Source organism: Magnolia sinica, chromosome 16 (assembly GCF_029962835.1).
Source record: "Magnolia sinica isolate HGM2019 chromosome 16, MsV1, whole genome shotgun sequence".
Lineage (NCBI taxonomy): Eukaryota > Viridiplantae > Streptophyta > Magnoliopsida > Magnoliales > Magnoliaceae > Magnolia > Magnolia sinica.
The window spans coordinates 65,603,386-65,614,389 of NC_080588.1; positions in this window are offsets into that span (position 1 = coordinate 65,603,386).

An 11,004-nucleotide genomic window follows, 5' to 3' on the forward strand; every position below is an offset into this window, starting at 1 on the left:
TTTGGGTTGGACTGGGGTTGAGCACCAACCCAACCCGCCTGACTTCCAACCCTACTCAAAACAAAGCTGGCCCAATCAGGCTGGGCTAGGCCAGCCCAACTTTAGTTTCCAATCCATGACATGGACCGTTGTATGCCTTGAAGTTGGCTTGGACCTAACACTCTGCCATACCAAAGGGTCTGTTTGGGTGACTGATTTAATTGGATTGCAATTCATTCTACATGGGCTCGATGGACGCCCGCTGAAAAGATCAGCAAGAATGAAAATCAGGCAAATCCACACATCAAGCAGGCCATAACAATGGGATTCAATGGTTGAACTGTGGTTTAAATGCGAGCATGGCTCACCTAATGAGTGGATTGGTCTCATTTGGGAGATTGGAGATATTCATGGTGGTATCCATTGTTTATATGGTTTGTATCTCTTGCACAAGCGACCCTTGAGAGGAAAGATTAGTTATCTAATCATGGTCATGTGAAATGCAAGTGATAATACGATGAAGGATGAAGGTGTGCCTCACAACATGGCTCAATAACGATCCATTTCAATGCAATAAAACATCCTAAAACACCTCGAACTGTTTGGATTGCCATTTATCATGGTAAAAATGATAATGTAAAAGAGCAACTATTATAAATTTATAATATTTATTTAAGCACATAAACATAGATAGCCAATTACATATATAAGCACTGGAGGTAAATGAATGAGCAATCACTATCTAAACAGAAATTGATGTGACATTTCAGTCATACATATAAAAGTACAATCATTAGCCCCGTCATCATCTGAAACTTATCATAATTAATTACTTGGGGATGGTTGCCATAATCTTTTCTACTGTTCCACTGTATCAATGGTCATAACTTCATAACTTCAGTTATATCATAGTTCTTTAGGTCTTTTTTATTATTTCCACCAATGCTCCCTTGAGTCTTTTTCTTACATTTTAGAGCTTTTAACTTGTATCAACTCATTCCTAAGTGGCAGAATTCTTAATCACCATTGTACATGACCAAATCATTTAATCTCATCTAATTATCTGTCTGCATTTGCTCATGAGTTTCTTTGAATGCACTTATTTCTAATTCTATCATTCATTGTCTCGCTACTCATTCATCTCAACATCCTCATTTAAGCTACACTAATCCTATGTACATGTTGTTCCTTAACAACGTAGTTTTATGTCCTATAAAGCTAGTCTTATAGCTATTCTATATATTAAAAAAATTTCTTCTAGTTTGAGTAGTACATTATGATCACATAAAACTCCCAATCCATATCTCCATTTCTTCCACCGTGCTTGAATTCTATGGGTAATATCCTTCACTATTTCTCCACACTTATAAATTATTGACTCTTAGGTATGGAAAGTGGTCATTTTGGAAAACTTATTGGTCAACAATCTTAGGCAATTCCTTGTTTTCGCTCCTATTGTTACTAAAATTGTTGGTGCTGTGCCTTCAAAAAACTAATGTGAGCCCTAATCCACTAGCTATGTGAATGTGATGGAATTAATCTTAGCCATTGATTTTTTAGGCATGTGTGATATGCTTTAATTATATTTAGTGTTGCCTTAAATTTATTATCATATGAGTTATGTGAGGGTTGATTTCTCTGATCTTTGGAATATTGAGATTGGACATAATAATCATTGACCGGAAAAAGTTGTGTTTCATGGTTCTAGTACCATGATGTTCCATAACATGCACATGTGCTTATGACACATCCGTGGACATCGATCTATAAGATGTATGGTCAACTTGTGTGAAGGACTGACTTGAGTCGACATAAAAATTTTTCGCCAACGAGAGCTGACTTGGGTCAACATGAAAAGTTTCTGCCAACGGGAGCTAACTTGAACTCAATCATACCTTTGCCTTTACTATCTTTGGAAGTATAAGTGGTCCATGGATATAAGATTTTATTAAGCATTGTGATTATAGACTTGATGGTGTATAAAAGGTAATTAGATCCTTGGACTTGAGAATGTTTGAGGGTTGTGATTTTGATCAGGCAGATTTAGTTCACTTTATGATGTATGAAAGGTGAGTAGAAGATTAGACCTAAGAATGTGTGAGAGTTGTGATCTTGATCAGGCGGCTTTAGCTCACTTTATGAGATAAATGCATTGCTACTGAAAGTGGATGATGTTGGGTTCATTCATCAATAATTATTAATTCTTGCACGGGCCAACATGGCATTAGCTAGGTTTATTATGGAATTTGAATTATGTCCAAATTTATTAAATCAAGGAATCATTAAGATGATTTTCCACAAGACATACACTTAAAAAAGTTTTGATTGACTTTACGAAAGTTTTCAATCGTTAGAGGTATATTTTGGCCGTTAAATATGGTTTTATTAAACTTGATGATGACTTGATGATCTAGATTGAATGGTCTACCACTTGATTGGCATGAGATCATGTTCAATAAGGAATAGCCATGATAGTGGAGGAATTGGATCACAAATGCATGTATGTATAAAGTGTTTTAATGAACCTCCTTCACATTAGACTATAAAAGTTCATAAGGTGGCAGAGTACTATATAGTGTACACACCTAAAACCCCAGCCTCCTCCTTATTTATGATCTTATTGTATAGAGGAAAGTGTAGAGATTTCTCCAAAGATGTCTTGGACATCCCCTCTCCTTGGGCGTCAAGAGCAAAGAGAGGATAGGTGTGTGGTGGCTTCACTCCTTTAGTTTTCATCTCTTTCCTCGCTTCACACGTCCACATGTGTGGGTTCACTTGAGTGGACAGAGAGTACTGTTATCTTTGCCCATAATAAAAATCGAGCTTAGGATTTATCATTTCATCCAATTACAATAGATCGAGGAGAGACTCCCTTGCTATAGATAATGACATCGGCAATCTACATTAACAAAATCTTCTATGCGATTGTTTGGAAAGATGCATGATCTAAATCATTATTTTGAATTTTTTAATCATTGAAAATATAACTTTCTTGCATTGGGAATCCAATTGGGAACATAATTATTTGAGATGATTTTTTAAATATTTGCCAATTCACTATGTTTATTAGGTTGAAATCCATAAATAAATAAATAAATAAAAGCACTCCATATACTTTAGCCTAACTAATTTTAAATATTTTAAATTATAAAGTATCTCGTTGCATTTACACCCTCCCTCGTCTTGCTAATCAAAACTATGTGATCTGCAAATAATATACGCCATGGGATCTCTTCTTGCAAATGTTATGTTAACTCGTTCATAACTAATACAAAAAAGGTATGAGCTCAATGCCTACCCGTGGTTCACATGTAGTAATTGAGAACTCACTTATTTCTCAACTTGCAGTTGTCAAATTTGTTAATGTTCACTCGTACATATCCTTAATCAAGTTAATATATTCTCTTAAAACTCATTTATTTTCTAATATCAACTAGATTAAATTTGTAAGGACCTTATCATAAGCTTTCTCTAAGTTTATAAAATCTATGCGGAGTTTTGATGCAAGGAAAGATTATATGAGGTCGATCACTGTCTTCCTCATGGAATAACTACTCCAAATCTACTGAGCTCTTTGGACTCCTCACAGAGCTTCCTCGAATTCACAAGGGGTAAAAATAGAAATAATTTCTAATAAATTCAAAATAAATTGATTGATGAAAAAAAAATAAAATTACAATCCTTTAAATAATGAGCTCAAACCTAGGATAGAGTTTTATACCAAAACTCCCTAAAAACGTGACTTACTATAAATAGTAAATTAACTTATTATTTATATATGGTTACCATTCCTACTAAACTTCATGGTTTTCGGCCAAAAATAGTAAGTGTAGAATTTAGCTTAACCATGTTGTTCTCCTAACTTTTTAAAGCCCTTTTCATGTTAGACACAACTCCTACAACTCAAAGGATCAAAGTTATACGCCAACTAAAACTTATTATTTATAGTAAAAATGAAAATAAAAGGGGCTTTTTACCGTCGATCTGATATAATCTCACAAATTTGGCATGGGAAACCCAACATAGTGAGTTGGTTGGCTAAAGTAGCTTCTCCTACCCCAAAATCATATATGATATGTCCAAAAACTTTTCACGGTTTGCGAGATATGATTATTTTAAGGTTTTGATGGTTTAGATCATTTTTGCCTTCGATCGGACGTTCTCTACTCCATCATTGCCATGAAAGTGCTTGCGACCCGCTCTACATCAAGATTATTCTCTCTCCTTATATTTCTCTATCAATTATCTAAGTAAGAAGATGGATTTAGTGGTAAACCTCTATGACATGAAACTAAACTGATTTTCTGATACATTTGTCTTATGCTTTCATCTTTGCTTAATAATTATTTCCTAGAGTTTCATAATATAACTCATTAGTTTAATCCCATGATAGCTAATGTAGCTTTACATGTCTCATTTATTCTTATAAATAGGTAATATAGTACTTTTCTTTCATTCCTCTGGCATTTTTATTAATCTCAGAATAATATTGAATGACTTTATTATTTAAAATTAATCTAATATCTCCCATACATTTTTAAACCTTTATTTATATACTATCTGGTCTAGGGATTTTTTATTTTCTTCTTTTTTAAAACTATTTTCACTTTAAATATCTTAATCCTACGAAATTATTTATAAACTCTAATGTCATTTGAGTTTATTGTTCTTTCTATCTGTTGCTCTTAATTAAGCAAGTTAAGGCCACTTGTGTGACCAAGAGCCTGGATTGGAAGTATATGTGTGTATGATTGTGCAGGCACCCCAAAATCTGCTCGACTTGAGGATATTGACTGAATTGGCCAATACCCCTGCACCGAGATGGACAAATTAGAGACTGGATCTGGACTTAGAGTCCTCTCGAACACCGACTGATTGATTTAATGTGCATCATAATCTGGTTATTTGAGCAAGGGAAAGAGTTAGCCCTCATGAATGAGTTCTTTTTTCCTTGTACCAGCAATTGCAAAATCGATTGGTTTAAGGACTTTCTATTTCACCAGTGCTTTAAACATAGTATTCCTAAATCAAAGTAAGAGTTTTGCCCATAATAGAATAAAGGCTAGTATAAACACGATCGATCTTTATTAATGTATTGGCCATGTTGCAACCATCATGTTCTATAATCTAATTAAAGGGATAAATAAGATAAATACCTAATATGCCTGTCGAAACAGACGATCAAGACAGATAGTCAGTAGGATATGATGGGGTATGAACAATTGAATCGAAACTTAGATGGGCATGAGGATTTGACAACTTAAGCTTGTAGATATTTATTCTACTCCTAAAATAAATGTACTATAGTGGGAACTGCTGGGTAGTAGTGAGATAGACTAGGAAAAGTAAAATAAGTATGAATGTATAGTGGACATATATATATATATATCTTGGGGCCTCAGCTTTTATTCGGGTGTTCCTTTTATAGCTTTCTCAAGGCAGAGAAAGCCTCTCGCTGGGCTTTTAAGTCCTTCGGGATTCTTCGTGCGAACTTTTTGAATATGTAACATTTTCCTTCGCAAACCGGGGTTTGCTTTAGAAAGAAAATGTTCCCAAGTTACTAGCTCATTGGATCTTCTTTACATAACTGATCCTTTCCAGAGATGTTCGCGGCCCATTAAAGATTTGGCCTGGTGCCCTTATAGTTCTTCTAACAAAGATAATTAGACCAATATTCAGGAAACTTAAGGGCTGATATCTATGGCCGTGGATTTCCAGCGAAAGGCCCGCGCAAGAAGTTCCTTTGAAAGATGAGGTGTTCCAATAAAAATAAGTCATATAGTAAGTGACGTGTCATGATTTAAAAGAAACTAACGGAGTCTCTATTAGCCGTGAGACTCGAGTGTGAACGTGAGCACCTCTTCATTTTTTGTTTTTGTTTTCTTTTTTCTTTTTTCTCTTTCCTCCACCTCATTTTCTTTATCTCTAAATTAAATATTATAGTTTTCTGCATGTAACCACATGATTTTGGAGGAAATCTAAATTTAAACACAACCTACTCAAACTGATTCTTTTTCCTAACTAATAATTAACAAATAAGTTCAAATCAAAACATAACATGCAGGGGTTTGTATCAAACTCAACATGCTGAAATGCACTGCAAATTTGCATTTCCTTTTACATTTCTTATGTTTTGTTAAAATGAGTTTTTCACAACAACGCTGAATCAATCTGAAGGCTTATAACAATCACTTTAAACATATGAACACGTTGCAAATCTTTAAATAAAAAAGAAAAAAACTATCTACCAATTATTTTGTCTTAAACACTGTAAACTGAAATGGGCTTTCACTACTTATGGATTTTTTTTTTAAATTATTATTGGTTTGCAAAATGGGTTTTCTCGGATCAATATATGTATTAACAAAAACTTCCAAATTTTGTGGGAACTATAAAAATTTCAATACATTGAAATTGGTTTATTCTTCAGCTTTGTTTGGTTAATTTGTGAAATGCTTTTCAACTAATAAATCAATGGGAAATAGAACCCCTAGATTCATGAAATTTTACAAGTTGCATCAACATTTTGAAATAGGAAATAAAACCCCCATTGTCTTGGTGGGTTTTTTAAAATTTATTTTAGTTTCGTCTCAGAGAAGGAGAGAAGAGAGGGAAAAAAAAAACGAAGAGGCGCCCGCGTACATGCTCGAGTCTCACGGCTAATAGACACTCCGTTAGTTTCTTTTAAATCATGCCACGTCACTTACTACATGACTTGTTTTCATTAGAACACATCATCTTTCGCAGGAACTTCCCGCGTGTGCCTTTCGCAGGAAATCCGCGTTCGATATCTATCAAACACGACCATTCAACATTTCCTGATGGTTCACCCTGTCAACTTTAAGGTGTTGGTCGATCCGAATCCAACCAACTTACTTATTTAATTACCTTGAATGACAATGACTTAGAGTATTAGAGAGATTTTACCCCTGATACCAATCTGTCATTTAGATAGACTAGATCTCTCATTCTCTTGATTCCAATCATTGTGTAGAACAGGACCTGATATAAGTTCAGTTGTCCCTTTACGTTTTGGGCCTGGGATTGTGTCTAAGTTGGCTTGGATGTCGATTCATCCCCTTGGTCTTTGGAATCTTCTAGATCGTTATTGGTTCTACAAACGTCTTTAGGGAAATCTCCCATTTTAGAAGGATTGTAGGAGATAATTCTACAGATGAAATCATATCTAGTTTCGAGATAGGATAGGCTCGTCTAACGGGTCTTTTATACTCATGACAGGCACGTCGCTCATTTAATGACCACTTAATCATAGTCACGTGGCATGGTTCGTCGTCTTAAAGGGTCTAATAAAAGTTTATACCGTCACAATAATGACAAAATGCATAACGTTGAAAAAAGATCAAACGCATATCCTCTTCAGGTGCAAGTACGATTCTGAGTATGCCAAATACGTAGTGTCTCCATGTGGTGTCTTCTTATTGTTCTATAACAGGACACCAAAAATGGGCGTAAACACCAGCCTTATGTTTTCAAAGTGATTATCATACTATAAATTCTAAAAATAACTTTTTTCATCTTTCATTGATCTCATTGTTTTTTACTAGTTCACTTTGATTATAGCTCTTAATACATCAAATATATTTAGGTCTTTACTTTTCCTCTCTCATTTTTTTATGAGTATGAAAACATGTCCTCATCTTCTTTTGTCCTTGATCTAAAGATCATCACAAGCTTTAAGCTAAGTCTTACTTCTTTCTTATCAATCTTGTTGGTGTTTGAACTTAAACACGGCTTGCTAATAAATTATTATATATCATCATTTAACCACAATTATTTATTTATTTATTTATTATGGTTGGCTTTTTTCCTCTTGATATTCTTTAAATATCTTTTGTCACTTTTCTAGCACATTTTACCATGTCATTCCACATAATATTTACTTCTTCTGGGACATTTTATTTCCTTCTTCTATTCGTTTAATTTCTAAATAACACTGCTTTCTTTTATTTTAAATTTTACTACCTATTTTTTTAGTACCCATTAACTTTCATTTCATTTCTTTTATTTCTTAATACAAGAGGGTGTTTGGATCATAAGTCACTTTAGATAAGCTTCTTATGCCATAAATAGTTTATCTTGGTTTGTACTTATTCAATAGCCATTTTTGGTTTCCAATATCATAAGTAATTATAACTAAGTATGTTTAGCCCCCATACATCCACCATCCATCATGTGGGGCCCACCATTGATGTGGACTATTTATTGTGTGTGCCCCACCTTTGATAGGGTTGTCCATGATGCGGGGCCCACCTTGGATGTGGGTTATTCATCATTAGGGACCAACCTTTAATATGTACCATTCATTATATAGGGCCCACCATCAATGCCATTATCCATCATGTAGGCCCCACCTTTGATTGGATCATCCATCATGTGGGCCCTACCTCTGATGTGGGCCATCCATCATGTAGGACCCGCCTTAGATATGAGCCACTCATCATTAGAGTGGACCTTTTACGTTGATCATCCATCAGGTGGGGCCCACCATAATTAATTGCCCATCATCTAGATCTTACCTTTGATGTGAATTGTCCATCATGTGGGCCCCACCTTCAATATGGTTGCCCATAATGTGGGGCTCGCCTTAGATGTTGACCATCCATCATGTGGGGCTCACCTTAGATGTTGACCGTCCATGTGGGGCTCGCCTTAGATGTTGACCGTCCATGTGGGGCCACTTCAATATGGGTCATCCATCATGTAGGGCTACCTTAATATGGGTCATCCATCTTGTGTGGCCTAGTTTCAATGTCCACTACCCATCATAGGGAGCCCACCTTTGATGTGGATTATCCACCGTGTAGGCCACACCTTTGAAGTGGGTCATCCATCATACCAACTTGCTTTAGATGTGTGTTGTTTATCATCATGGGCTGACCTTAGAAGTGGACCATCCATTGTGTGGGCCCACATTAATATGAGGTCATCCATCATGTGGGGCCCACTTTGATGTGAACCATCCATCGTGTGAGCCCCACCTTCAATGTGGATAGTCCATCCTGTAGGGCCTCCTTTGATATGGATCTTTGAGGTAAGAGAGAGAGAAGTAAAAGAGTAATAATATGAAAAGCTTTAAAAAAAAAAAAGCTTATTAAGATAAGTATCTTTTAACACATAAGTTTCTTTTACAATGATATTTACAAAACTAATTTAAATAAGAAAAAATAACTTATTTAATATAAGTTAAAAAGTAACTTATTTAGTAGTATCCAAATAACTTCTAAACATCCGTAGCAATAAACTTATTTGTATCGGTCAAACTCTCTTCAAGTACAATCTTACCGTCCTGCACAATAATTGTTTTATCTTCCTTAGTAGGAATATTTTTTTTTTTGGCTTATATGTGATGCACTTTTGGCTATTATAAAATATTAATCTCTACTTTTAAAATATTATTAAAATATGCATTTGTTAGGATTATGATATAGAGAAATAAAGATACCTTCACATATCTCATTTTATCTTCCAAAAACATGTTCTCCTTAAGAATCCTCTCATATTCTCTATATTCTTTTCTTATGTAACTATTTAAATCTTCTCCAAAATAGTCCTAAATTATGCAAATGTTTTGCATTAGTTTACCCATATTTCTCAAAATTGTCCAATAATTCTACCCTCTAACTCTATCTTTAACATATATGCATTGACTATCTTTTCTTCTAACACATTTTAGTAATAAAAGCCCATCACTTCCTCTATTAACATCGTATCACAATACATAAATAACTACAAAAAATAAAAAAAATTGAACGGTAAATTCACCTTGTATGTCGTGGCCCACCTTCAGAGAGAGATTCTTTGGTTCTTAAGCCGAAAGAAACATTACGTGTGCCTGCATATGGACTCGAATCAGCACACCTCCAAGTTGCAATAACTAACGTATTTATGAAACATACAAGTTACGTGTCTGAGGCGTGACCCAAAAGGTCATGGCCCACCAAATGGAAGGTTGCGATTGAAAGAGACACATAACTTGTTCACGTCCATATATATATATATATATATATATATATAGGGAAAAGGCACCATGCGCTAGACCTCATGAGTCCGTCCCATGAGGTCGAGCTGTGTGGGCTCCACTGTGATGCGTTTCGAACATCTACCCCATCAGTCAGATGTACCATTCCATCGTGGAGCTAGGTCTCAAAAATCAAGTCAATCCGTGACTTGTGTGGGCCACACCACATACAGAAGTGGAAAGGGGCCGTGCACCATTAAAACATTCATAATCATTTTTTGGGCCCACCGAGATGTGGTTTGCAAATCCAGCCCATACATTATGTGTGTCCCACTTGCATGAGGGTTCAGACCAAGTTTCAGATGCATGCAAATTTCAAGTGGGCCCCACCAAGTGCTTTTATATGTTTTAACGATGTCTTCACATGATTTTAGATGTATGGCCTACCTGAGTTCCGTATACGAGTGATTTTTGGGATATCCCATAATTTAAAGGGGACCCATCAAATGCACGGTGATGATGGTCGACATGCATCACGGTGGGGCCCACACAGCTTGACCTCACGGGAGCTAATCGTGAGGTCGAGCGCATAATCCCTCCCCCCCCCCCCCCCCCACACACACATATATATATATATGGTCGAGCTGTGTGGGCCCCACCATGGTGTATGTGGAACATCAACATTGTGCATTTGATGGGTCCCCTTTAAATCATGGGATATCCCAAAAATCCGCCATACACCGAACTCAAGTGGGCCATACCATCTAAAATCACATAAAAACATACCTAAAACATATAAAAGCACTTGGTGGGGCCCATCTGAAATTTTGATGCTTCTGAAACTTCGTTTGACCCATCATCCAAGTGGGACACACATAATGTATGGGCTGGATTTGTGAACCACATCTCAGTGGGCCCAAAATTTTTGAATGTTTTAATGGAGAGAGAGAATTTGAATGTTCTCAAATTCGGTTGAGATTCCTACGGTCGATGGAGATACCTCCAACATCCTCCAACTTGGTAGATGCCAACAGTTTCATCAGTGG